This window comes from Pongo abelii, chromosome 4, assembly GCF_028885655.2.
Source record: "Pongo abelii isolate AG06213 chromosome 4, NHGRI_mPonAbe1-v2.0_pri, whole genome shotgun sequence".
In the NCBI taxonomy this organism is placed as follows: domain Eukaryota; kingdom Metazoa; phylum Chordata; class Mammalia; order Primates; family Hominidae; genus Pongo; species Pongo abelii.
Genome location: NC_071989.2, coordinates 99,199,961 through 99,213,224, shown reverse-complemented (window position 1 = coordinate 99,213,224; position 13,264 = coordinate 99,199,961). Strand labels below are relative to the sequence as shown.

The following is a 13,264-nucleotide window of genomic DNA, read 5'->3' as shown; positions in this document are numbered from 1 at the left end:
CATGCTGGTCCCTTCAATGCTACTGCTTCATAGTATTCCATTGTATGAAAAGCACAATACAGTCATCTAATGTCTTGTTGCAGGATGTTTGTTTCCAACTTTTTTTGTTATTACATACAATGCTGCCACGAAATTCTTGTACACATTTCCTAACACACATGCTCAAGAGTTGCTCTAATCTATATGCCACTGAGAGGAACTTGGGAGTCACAGAGCATATGTATATTGAAGTTCACAGAACGCCAAATGCCAAAATGTCTTCCAAAGTGCATGCATCCAGCTGCTACACACCAGCATGACTTGACCCGTTTGTAAAATATTGAAATAGTTCCACACCTGATAAACAGCTGCTGCCCTAAGTCCCTGGAGGATCCCCTTGCAATTGCTATGTCCACAGGGTAACCTAAACTATCCCAGCTTTCCTGGGACTGAGAGGGTTTCTAGGACAGGACATTTCAGTTTTAAGCCAGACAAGTTAAAACAGGACAAGTTGGTCATTGTACCTAGCCAGCCTCTTAGCCAACAGAGACTTTCCCACAATTCAGTAACTAAAGCATTAATGCCTGACACAGTGGTTAAGTGTTGTGAGCATTGCCTGTGGTTGCACCTGCTTATATTCCCACTGACAACTTATGTGTTTCATTACTCCCTTTTTTATCATCACTTGTTATAGTCCTAATTTTTATTTTTTGCTATGTAGTGAGTATAAACTATTATCTCATTATCATATTAATTTTTTTATCTGACTATATTGAAATTTTTTAATAGTCTGGAATCACTTTCCTTACCTGGTCATATCACCCCCTTTTGAGTATGGTGAAGAACTTTCATGAAGCCACATGAGTAGCCAACTATCCTATGAAAATGATCAACCACATTTTGACTATATTGACAAGATACTGATTGGTTACATTTTGAAGAAAACATACAATACAAAATACAAGAAAAAGTTGGTTCTGTCTCCTCGCACTATCCCCTTTACCCAGCCACCCCCAAATATTCATCATGATTTGGTCAGAACTGGGCTCAGAGCAAGAGGTCAGGGTGACCTAAGGTGGAGGGGTTGTAGGCTACGGGTTTGTGGCTGTCACAATAATGCTGTGATAATGCTGTGTTTTCCCAGAGGGGAGTAGGGGGCAGGGAGAGGGCTGCAGCCTGATGACAGCCAGATGAGGAAAGAGCTGCCTCTTCCTTCCCTAGCCCCAAGGCTTGCCCCACTGCCCAAACCCAAGACCACTTCAAACAAGGTAAGAATATGGATGCTCTTGCTGGGTCCGCTATTCCACAAGAGGGAAAGAAGGTAGCTGCTTGGACCCCACTGTCCCCATATACAAGGTTCGGGAGACAGGAGCATGTGGCTACTACCAGCAAAAGAAAAGTGGGAAAGCAGTAGGAAGAGGAGGAAGTGGGAAGAGCAGAAGATCATGTATTTTTAAAAAGTGACTTAAGACTTTAAATCGAATTAGTGTTTGTACAGAAAGGTATAGGTGAAATAACTCACTATGGCCTATGACCAAAATTATATGGAGAAATCATGGTGGACTCCTACTCCTACCCCCCTACCAAGAGGTGGCCCGAGTCGTTAAGTACGATTGGTTAGAGTGGATTCCAGGTCATTAAGGTGGAAGACGTGGGGGCAGTGGGCAGGCAAGGGGGTGCTCCATTGCTGCAACACTGGTTGGGGCTGGCCAGGTGGTTCTCCTGGAGATCCACACCTTGGTTTCTGTCCGGAGCACCAGCTGCATTCTGGGGCTTGTTTTTGGGAAGTTTCTCAGCTATTGACATGAAAATTTCATTCACATTCATTGCAGCCTTTGCTGATGTCTCCATGAACAGCCAACTGTCGTCGTCTGCATAGGCTTGTGCTTCCTGGAATTCCAGGGGTCTCTTGCTGGCCAGGTCTGCCTTGTTACCCGTGAGTGCAAGGACCATGTTGGGGGTGGCCTGCTCGGTAGCTCCTTCACTCAGTTCTTGGCTCCAGCAAATGTATCTGTATTGGTGATGTCATAGACCACGATGGCAGCCTGGGCCCCCCGAAGAGTACATGGGGGCCAGGCTGTGATACCATTCCTGTCCAACTGTGTCCCAGATTCAAACCTAACTGTTGTGTTGTCGAAGCAGACATTCTGTATGAGGAAGGCTGCTCTGATTGTGCTCTCCTAGTACGCATGAAATTGTCCCTTCACAAGGCAGAGGACAGGCTAGATTTGCCCACTGCAGACCCAGCAGAACACGCTTAAATAGACAGATCTTATTGGGTCATTCTGTGCCTCCCCAACTCGCCACTGCCCATCCAGCTGCAGTGGTCCAGAGAGGTGGGAGCAGGGACCAGTCCTGTGCAAAGAGGCATTTAGTGGGGAGGGGGACCTCCAAGGTGGCTCTGGGGCAGTGGCTTTACTTGGGGCCAGGGCTTGGACCAGCTCTGCTTCTCTCCCCAAAGGCAGTGTCCCAGACTTCAGCCTCCTATCATGCTAATTTTCATTTTTCTGATGTGGCTGATCATATTTTCATAGAATAATTGGCTCCTCAGGTGGCTTCATGAAAATTCTTCACCACACCCTAGAAGAGGTGATATGACCAGGTAGGGAAAGTGATTCCAGGCTATTCAAAAATTTCATTTCCTAGAAGACTTTAAGCTTTGGCAAAGTTTCCTATCCTGTCCTAGCTTGGCTTGGAGTAAGTGGAGCACCTAAAATTGGACCATCAAGGCATACAACCATGAGCATCTATCACAATGCAAAAAAAAGTAAACTGAGGACCAAAAGTCCTTCCCTGCATTTTTCCTAGTGTGTAGGCCACACAAGCTGCCTGTATCATACCAAAAAACAGGGGAGCAACAAACCAATTACAGCCACTACTGAATATCTAGCCAAACTAAGTTGGATAATGAATATATCAATTTTATTCGATTTAGAAATATAACAGTATGCTACTCTTGCACCTTTATATAGTGAGCCATATTTATATTCCCTACACTAGACTCATCTAACCACCAAACCAAACATGGTATAATCTGCTCTAAATATGTAATCCATGCAAATCATCATATTATCCAAAACCTGCATGCTAGTACAGACTTGAGAGGTAAAGCAAATCCAGAGGCAGTTAGAAACTGAAAAATGAAGTGCCATAGCTGACCATCTCCTCTTGTGAAGATGTTTTAATGACCTCTTGGAGAAAGGGTTGGGCTCAGTGAAGGTAACTGAGAAAGGCTCAATGAAATAGCCTCATCAGAAAATAAAGCTTTTACCTAATTTCTGTGGCCGACAGGAATAAGGCATAATTTTAACCTTGATTAAAATTTCTTTGGCTTTTACATTCTATAAAATTGTTCATTCATGATCTTTCTATGGTGCCTTGTTTATAAGAAGAAGAATTTCTGTAGAAATGTTCACAGTGCATTATTCATAAATATTTTGGTCAATAAGTAGTGATGGTGGAGGCAGTAGCGGGGATGGAGAATAAGAGGAACTTGGCAATTAGATTTGTTATTTTTTAATCATAGAATCTCTCCATTCAATATGATTTAGAAAATGCGAATAATGATATTTAAGCTATTGGCAGAAACAGAAAAACAGTTTTGTAGCTATCTTTTTTTAGATTTGTTGAGCAACTAAATATAATAACTATAAATATGATAAATATGCTGGGTCTAAATAGCTTAGTAACTAAGAGCACAGTAGCTAAGAGCAGTTCCTGAAACTAGAAACTTTGAAATGCAAGCCTGTCACAGGCTTATGTTTTACATGTACCTTTACAGTCAGAGGTTCTGGAGACATTTATGTCAAGATGTTTCCAAGAGGCTCTCAGCATTGACTACCATAACTAGGCTTCCACAACACCACTCAGAAATAGCATACTCTTGGGTAATATAATTTAAGAGATTTGGGGAAGAACCATCCAATTCCAAAATATCTTCTCACTCATTGTTACAACGTGGAGAATTCTATCATTACACCCTACACAGAGCTTGAAAGTATTCGACAAGAGGACCCTATATATTTATTTTCAAAAGCAACTATTTTCAGAATACATGACTCAAAAATAATGTAACAGATGAGAAGGGAGTATGGGGTGAAAGCTGCATCATCTAATATAGGAGTAAGTTCTTTTAAGTGTTCCTTTATACCCCTATAAAATTGACTGAAGAATTATTAATGAATCAAAAGTAAGACTTACCTTCTTAGTAGCACATTCTGCTCATTCCTACTAATGAATCACTACTCCACCAGCCCTTCTTCCACTTGCCATAGCCAAGTGATTTCCTCCCTTTACTGCTGCATCTTAAGACTCCCAGTGGAGCCCAGCCAACATCTGACCATTCGTTCCCCAGGCCACCAAGATGAACTATTCAGCCTGTGTGTTCTGTGCAGGAAATCTTAGGCTGCTTCATTTACTAAAGGCAACAAATTTTTTTTGCCCAGTATTATTGCTGTTTTTAAAATGTAGATAATATATCAATAGTAAATGAAATCTGAACAACTAATTAAGAATTAGAAAACCACTTTTGTGATTAAAACCTGAATTACTATTAATGCTGAAAATCTTGGGAATTTTAATGAATAATGTGTAGATTATGTATTATTTTGTCATTTTTTATGTAGCAGGAAACTTAATTTGAAGGCCAAATCCAAAGTCACATACAGCGGCAGGAAAAAAACAGGAAGAGCTGCAAATCTCTGTGAATATAGAATCATAAAAACCTAGGCTTGGCAAGGAAACTCCTTTTCTCTTTAGATGTGCTTCATACAAATCAGTTCTCAATAATATTGTGGGGAAGAAATATTTGTGCAATACAAGGCAGGAGGATTGTGAAGCTACTGTTATGTGTGGTTATACACACAGAGAGATGTGTACACACAGACGCATAGAAAAATGAATGTCCTCCTATGAAGGGAAGAAATAAATCAAGAAATTTGTATTTTAAAAAACTGAACGAATCAACAAAATAACATACATAGAATGAACACTGAGGAAAATAAAATATTTGGCAAGAATCTAATTAGCCATATCAACCGAGAGAGGTCTGGGTTAGTTTTAGTAAACACAGAGTGGTTTCTGAGTAGAAAGTAAACAACTGCACAGAGGTACTGTTCTAATCACATTTGTTCTAACATTGACCTTATAATAATTAAAAATTGATGCTTGCAACATAATACAGCTGTGCAATCATATTTAAACCTAATCATTTCATAGACAGAGGAAAGTTGTACAAAAAGGTCAAAAACACTTTAATTTCATGACAGTAAATTTACTCTTTATTCCCAAAGTGAAAATGTCTAATTTCTAAAAGAGCAAACCAATAATTACTTATTATAAAGCTATTTTAGTCAATACTTAATTTTGCTATATTGATTAGTGTTTAGACATTTAAAATGTGCCCTACAGCAAGAATATGTGTTTACAATATGATTCTCTCTACTGATGTTTATAAGTATTACAGATATCGATTTAAGACATGTCTCAAAAATGCCAAACTTAATAGTAATCATATAAAAAACTGACTCTTAAAATTGGAATTTAACTTTAAAAATTTGAATACCAGTGTCCTTAAAGATCTCTTTGTATCATGAACACCAATTCTGCCATTAAATACTTTAACCGTGAGTGCTCAATTAGACTGCATTATAAACTCTACCCCATCCCAAAAGTAAAAGAGAGAAAAAAATAAATGATCAATTTTACCGTTCACAACTGGAACAAAATGTTTTCTCTCTATTTTATGTACTTCTGATTGTAAAATAAAGACTGGGATATTATTTCCCCCTTAACTTGTATTCTGTGTAACTTAGAGCTCCTTGCAATAAAACAAAATGATGCTTCATCAGGATGTTACTGGGAGTACCAAGGCAATTTACAAACATTAAGTCCGAGAACATCACTGTGAGGCAGGTATTAATATAACACTTCTCTCTTGAGGAGTTCAATGCACTTTACATAACGTTATTTTATTAACTCTTCCTTGAGCTGGGCAAAAAGACTAAGAATATGTCTAACCACTTACCTCACTCACATGCATGTATAAAAACAATAAAAGAGATGGTTCTACACAACCACATCTTTTAAATTCGCTTTCACTTCCAATCTGAAATTATGACTAAAGATAAGGCCAACTAAGTCACTCAATATATTTGGCTTCTACTAATATTGATTTTGAACAGGTATCAATTTTATAAATATGAATTCAGAATTAAACATTTAAAAGATAATTAATCCCAGTAATTCTTGAGCAATAATTGTTTTTGAAGCTGGAAAAAATTGACAGTAATAAGTTTTCCCTCTATTATAATATACTAAAGATTCCAAAACCACATTATAATTCTGTGGACAAGCTTCACAACATCCTTAAGTAAATCTATGCATTTCTTAGCAAGAGTGCAACTATGCACACATGAAGACAGCCAGAAGAGATATATAAAGTGAAAGATATAGAAATGCTAATGATATCTAATGACACCTACCAAGTGTCAGCCACTATTCTAAGGAATCTACACATATTCACTCATTTAATCCTCATAACTCTATGAGATGGGCAGCATTTTCATCATTTTATAGACAAGAAAATTGAGACTCAGGAAGTTGAGTTAGTCCTAGGTCACAGAGCTACAAAGTGGCAGAGCTGAGATGCAAACACAGAAAATGAGTCCAGAGTCCATGTTCCCAACCCATGTTCTAGAAAAGAAGTTGTCCCCAAACATCCCTGATCATGGAATTCTGAATCCATAATTATAATCTTTTCCACTCCAAATGTCACATTTCCCAACTCACAGTCTACCTCACAGTAATCACAGAACAACTGCTCAATTTTATGTATCTTACTTTCAAAATACGATACCTGTATTTAGAAAATGGTCACAGGAAGGCAGTATAATATAGTTTGGAGCACAGACCTCAGGATCAGACAGACCTAACAGGCTATCCCTAAGCAAGTTATTTCTATCCAAGCTAAACAATATAGATGGTGGAACCTACCTCCTGATGCTGTAGTGAGAATTAAATAAGTTAATATAACACATTTAACACACGCCTTACTATACCTTCTACATAGTAAGCATTCAACAATCGTTGCTACTGTAAGTTAGTATAAACTTACTCAAGCCATTCTCAGAACTCTGAAACTCAGAATTACCATTGAATTTAGCATATCTCAATGCTGGTGTCAATAGAACTAAATTGATTTTTTCATCAAATATATGTTCTAGGCACTGGCCATGATCTCATTTAATCTTCGGAACAAACCTATAATTTGTGTTTTTATTCCCACTTGCAGGAAAATAAGCCTTAAGATTGTAAGTAACATCCATAACCATGCCAGTAATAATTAGATGATTAATCAATTAACTGCATGGATCCCACAAAGCAGGTTAAAAAGTAACCAATAAGCAAGAAAATTATTTGAAAAAGTCTTCTCTCTCATAAAATTATAGAACTAAAAATTCCTAGACTGAAGTTCACCTTGTTTAGCCTTTGCTATAATTAGAGCAAAGCTGTGCCCAGAGAAAGTAGTTAGAACAGAGATGATAAAAAGGAAAAATACTCCCTGAAAATATACACGCCACCCCCCCCCCCACCCTATTTCCAGTATACACCAGGCACTTCTGATTCTTCCACCATCAGAACCACTGAAGAAAATAGCAAGGGCCAAGGTCAGGGTAGGAGCCTTCAGAGTTGGACAGTGTTACAGGGGAAACAGGCAAGAAGTCTGCACTTGGGGACTGGTGCTTCAGCCAGGGTGAGGTACAAGATTGTAGATCTGTAAAGCATATTTGCCTCAAATCAGCCTCACCTGCACCCAAACATGCTGCAAAGGTCGGCTTCTGGTCTATTCACAGAAATCTGCAGAAAAAGAGAAAATGCATTACATTAGTCTTTTGCTGACCTCTTCCTTGACACTTGACCTACCAGCATTCCCTAAATTGGAAATGTCTTAGTTACGCAAAACAAAAATAGTTCCTGCTGAATTAGGACATTATTTCCTCATTCCCTCTATTTAATGTAAAAGAAACATTTTTGTCATTTGCATAATGACCTGCTGCATATAGAAAGACAATTATTTATGATTTTCACTTTAAAAACATGATTCTGAATTGATTATGATACATAACAATCATGTGAAAATATGATTGCAAATAAGATTTAAGTGAAAGAATGGAATTTCCACTTTCATCAGCCAACGTATAAACCAATATGGACAAGGTGGCAGATACAAAATAATCATATATAAAGAGAGACACAAGCTCAATGATAAGGGTCTTTTTACACAGGCACAGAAAGTAGTGGGAAACAATCTTCAGCCCATATGTCACAAGAAATAGAATTTTAAAAAATTCACATTATCCCAAGAACATATAAGATCTTATGTTCCATTATAAACTAGCAGGTAGCACCCAACCTAGTCATTTCTTCAAAGAATCGGTGGCCTCTCTCAATAACTCATTCCAACTTTTAGTAATTGTCATATAAAGGTAAGCTTTTCTTTTATCTAACTTCAGTCACTTATATAATATGATTGAAAAACCTGGAATGATGCTCCACACATGCAGGATACTTCATAAACCCTTGTGGATGGGATGTTGATTTCAGTCTATTTCCCTTTTTTCTGACCTCAGTGGAGACAGGAGAAGTGCTTAGACAGAAACATTGGCAAAATGGTTAGAGATAAGAGGAAGTTGATTAGGGACAAGTGCAGAGTGGAACCAGGGAAGAAAACAACATGGAATGACTCACTGTGCCCCAGAACAGTGTGATCTGTTTTAGAAGACACAGCCAGCCACCAACAAAATGTGAGTTGTAAAGCAGAATATGCTCAAACATGCGCTCAGAAGAATTACTGCTGCCTTCCAACTCACTTCCACACAGATAAATCAATCAATCCATCTGTCTCTCTAACCCTGACCTCTGTGCGGAGTTCAAGTTCTACTTACACCATTGTAAAACTGAACTGGGTGGACAGGATATTCTTTCCCGTGACTCACTCTATCCTTCCTCCACAGCTTTACTGCTGGTATGAAGACATCTTTGGTAAGCTCTAGTGAAGAGAACTACAATAACCACTGACACTTTAATATGAAAAACAATCCGTACTAACAAAGGAAAAATGTTGTCTTATCTTGTAGATTCACCAATATCTTAAACCCAAAAATATACAGAAAAGACCTCATACTGCCCGTCCGAAAACAAACAAACAAACAAACAAACAAAAACCAACAGAGAACTCTGGGGGACACGGTCAGAAGCTCACTGGGAAAATTAAGATAGGCGATTGGTAAACAGCAGGACCCTTTCTGAAAGAATGGACTTGCCTCTTATCCCCTACAATAAAAGGTCCAAGAAAGGGGTTAAATTTGGATGTCCTGGCAGCACCTCAAACTTAACATTTCTAAAATTAAACTTCTCCAAGAACCAGTTTCTGCTGACTTCCTGTTCGTTAAGGGTACACTTGTTCTCTCTGGCTCCAAACATGAGTCATCTTGCTTTATTCCTCTCCCACCCCCACCATATCTAATTAAACACCAAGTTGCATCTATTTTTTTCTTCAGCACTTCTTTGCAACTCTCTGTTGCTCTCTTTTCCCATGCTTTATCTCTAATTTGGTTTTGACCCCATATTAGGCCCATTATTCTTCCAAACAATGCATCTGGCTGTAGTTTCCATTTTGAGTTTGAGCTCTGCCTTGTTTAGGTCTGCTCCTTATCAAAAAGATTCTGTGATACCCGCTTGTCTGCTGAACAAAGATGTTGCAAGCTATTTCCAAATGCACCCCCAACTGCCTTTCAGTCTTACCTTCTCGTATTTTCCTGGGCATCAGCCAAACTAGCTATCATCCTACTCCCTACCATACTCTATTGCCTTAACTCCTACCACTTCCTTTTTCTGAAATACAATCTCTGCACCCTCAGAAATTCCAAGCATGCTGCCTGCACAAACATTAATGCCACAAATTCACCTGTGAATGCTTGTTCAGATATTTTTATTCAAAAAGTCATGTCTAAGACCGAAAAATACGTATTTTAAGTGTTTTTTAAACTGAAACTCCACGAGTTTCCATAGAAAAAGGTGTTACCAACTCAACTCATAGTTCAAGATGTTGAGATAGAGCCCACACAAAATAATCTTCCTTAAAAAAAAAAAACTCTTATTAAAACTGCATAATTCAACCTGGCAAAGCAATTAATATTCAATAATAATAATAGATTGATGTTAAATAATAAATTCATGTTTAATAATAAATTTATGTTCAATAATACTAATAAATGGATATCACTTGGAGTTTAATTTTATATTTTAGGTTAGGCACTGTGGCTCACACCTATAATCCCAGCACTTTGGGGGGCCAATGCAAGAGATTGCTTGGAGCCAAGAGACTAGCCTGGGCAACATGGTGAGACCCCCATCTCTACAAAAGTAATTTTTTTTAATTAAAACAAAATTTTATCCTTGGGAGGCCTTTTAGATCAAATAAATCAAGCAAAGTAATATTTTAGTTGACAGCTTCTGTTTAAAATTATTTGCATTCCTAGCAAAAAAGAATTCTACAATATTTACTATAATGCACTATCAAAAAATGCACAAAAATAAGTCTATTTTCTTACAGAAATGATTTTGGTTTGCTATACAACTTTTCTTATTGATCCTAAAAGTTCAAATAACTTATACTTTACTATTGTACAACAGCAAGTAATAGAAGGTTAAAAAAAAAAAAGACTTTTCTTAACTTATGTTGGAATGGAGACTTTTCTTTGTCTATTTGTACTCTGGTCTCACCATGCTTTTTTGCAAGTATTTCCTATCTGTGTAAAGGTCACCTTTCCTTGGAAGCCCTACCACTGAATCAGTCTACTTTAGCCTCTTTATTAGTTCTTAGGAAAGCCACTGTCCATACAAGGAACTTCGAATACAGATTAAGTAAACACAAACAAAATTGCAATTTTACCTCATTCTAATCCCAAATCTACACTTGACCTATTAGGTGGCACACATCGTGAAAGTTTAAAAGTGAAAAAGACACAGTCTTTAAATAGAGAGTCAAGGGGAGAGCTAGATACCAAATTCAGTTGGAAGAAAAGCAAGGTTATTTGCAGGAGAGTGTAGGAAAGTCATTTAAAAGTCCCTCAGAAAAAAAAAAACAAAAAAGAAGAAAGAAAGAAAACATTAGCAGTGGTAATAAAATGCATCTCTATAATCATCTCTCTCTGCTTTGAAAAAAAAAAATTGAGGAAAATTTTCCATGCCCCTAAAGGTGCACTCAGAACATATTTGTCATGGTCTGTTGTAGACTATTTACTTGTATTTCTAACTCACCTAAATCTTGTAGGCAATATAAAATGCTGGATTCGGCCAGGCGCATTGCCTCACATCTGTAATCCCAGCACTTTGGGAGGCCAAGGCAGGCAGATCATCTGAGGTCAGGAGTTCAAGACCAGCCTGGCCAACATGGTGAAACTCCATGTCCTCTAAAAATACAAAAATTAGCCAGGCATGGTGGCACGAATCTGTAATCCCAGCTACTCGGGAGGCTGAAGCAGGAGAATTGCTGGAACCCAGGAGGCAGAGGTTGCAGTGAGCCAAGATCATACCATTGCACTCCAGCCTGGGTGACAAGAGCAAGACTCCATCTGAAAAAAAAAAAAAAAAAATGCTGAATTCATAGGATGGCCTATAAGTATTAGAAGAATTCAAAAAGACCAGTGCAGGTGAATTAGTCAAGTGTGGCTTCAGGAAGAAATCACCATCGGTTTTTTTCTTATCCAGACCCATCTTTTCTAAACAACTTGTTTTTGCATAGAGCCAGAATCTAATCAGGCTCTCTCTGTTTCCTTACAAAGTCAACTTTGATATTTATCTAAACATTTTATAGCTCCTTCTGCTAATTTACATGTTGTTTGTATTACACAGGTGAAGTCAAACCTTTTTCAACAAATATCATAATAGTGAAGTGGTTCTGGCTTACAAAGTTGTTTCTGTGTTCCACCTGACATTCATAGGTCCAAAATTTTAGTAACTTGGTTATAATAAGCTAAACAATGGACTATCTAGTATACAGGAATCCTTTTCTGAAAGCCATCTACGTGGTCCCATTCCTTACGAGAAAGACCATGATAATGTGTTGGTACATTGCAATGAAGGGAGAGAAGGAAGGGAAGGAGGAAGAAAGAAAGAGGAAATGAAAGATGGAAAGAAGGGAGAAAGGGAGGAAGGAGAGAAGGAAGGAAAAAAGGGAGGGAGAATTGAATTGAACTAAGATGTTTACACTTTCTATTTGGTCATCTCATAGCATCTTTACCTCTCTTCACGCTTTTCTACATCAAACAATATCTAAACAAAACTACCATGAGTTCCCAAATGGCCTTTAAAACAATATTCTAATAGTCTAATAGATACAGAGGCAAGAAATCCATAAATTCAAAGAGAATTAATTTTCTCTTCAGAATTTATACATGAACAACATGAATTGTAGAAATTTTAACAATTTATATTTTATTACAGAATTTCATTCCAACTAAGAGGAAAAAATAATTTTGCACCCTTAAAGAATTAACTCACCAGGCACGGTGGCTCACACCTGTAATCCCAGCACTTTGGGAGGCCAAGGAGGGTGGATCACCTGAGGTCAGGAGTTCGAGGCCAGCCTGACCAACATGGTGAAACCCCGCCTCTACTAAAAATACAAAATTAGCCGGGCATGGTGGCGCATGCCTGTAATCCCAGATACTTTGGAGGCTGAGGCAAGAGAATCACTGGATCCAGGGAGGCGGAGGTTGTAGTGAGCTGAGATCGTGCCATTGCACTCCAGCCTGGGCAATGAGTGAAACTCCATCTCAAAAAAAAAAAAAAAAAAAGAATTAACTCTAGTTCAATAAACACAGCCAAAATAAATACTCATGGCTATATAAAAGATTAATATATAAAGATCTAGTCACATAACTTTTTTTACTTTAAAAAATGTTTAACTTTTATTTTAGGTTTAAAGGTACATGTGAAGGTTTATTACATAGGTAAATGTGTCATGGGGGTTTGTTGTACAGATTATTTCATCACCCAGGTATTAAGCCCAGTACCCAATAGTTATCTTTTCTGCTCCTCTCTCTCCTCCCACCCTCCTGGCTCAAGTAGGCCCAAGGGTCTGTTGTTTTCTTCTTTGTGTTCATAAGTTCTCACCATATAGCTCCCACTTATAAGTGAGAACATGTGGTATTTGGTTTTATGTTCCTGTGTTAATTTGCTAAGGATGATAGCATCCAGCTCCACCTATGTTCCTGCAAAA

The 13,264-nt window shown here is 38.0% G+C and overlaps 1 pseudogene; it reads right to left on the bottom strand.

The window, feature by feature from the left end:
• Window positions 1–1,043: 1,043 nt before the first annotated feature.
• LOC100456469 (ras-related protein Rab-5C-like) lies at window positions 1,044–11,347 on the bottom strand (annotated as a pseudogene).
• Between the last annotated feature and the right edge of the window lie 1,917 nt (window positions 11,348–13,264).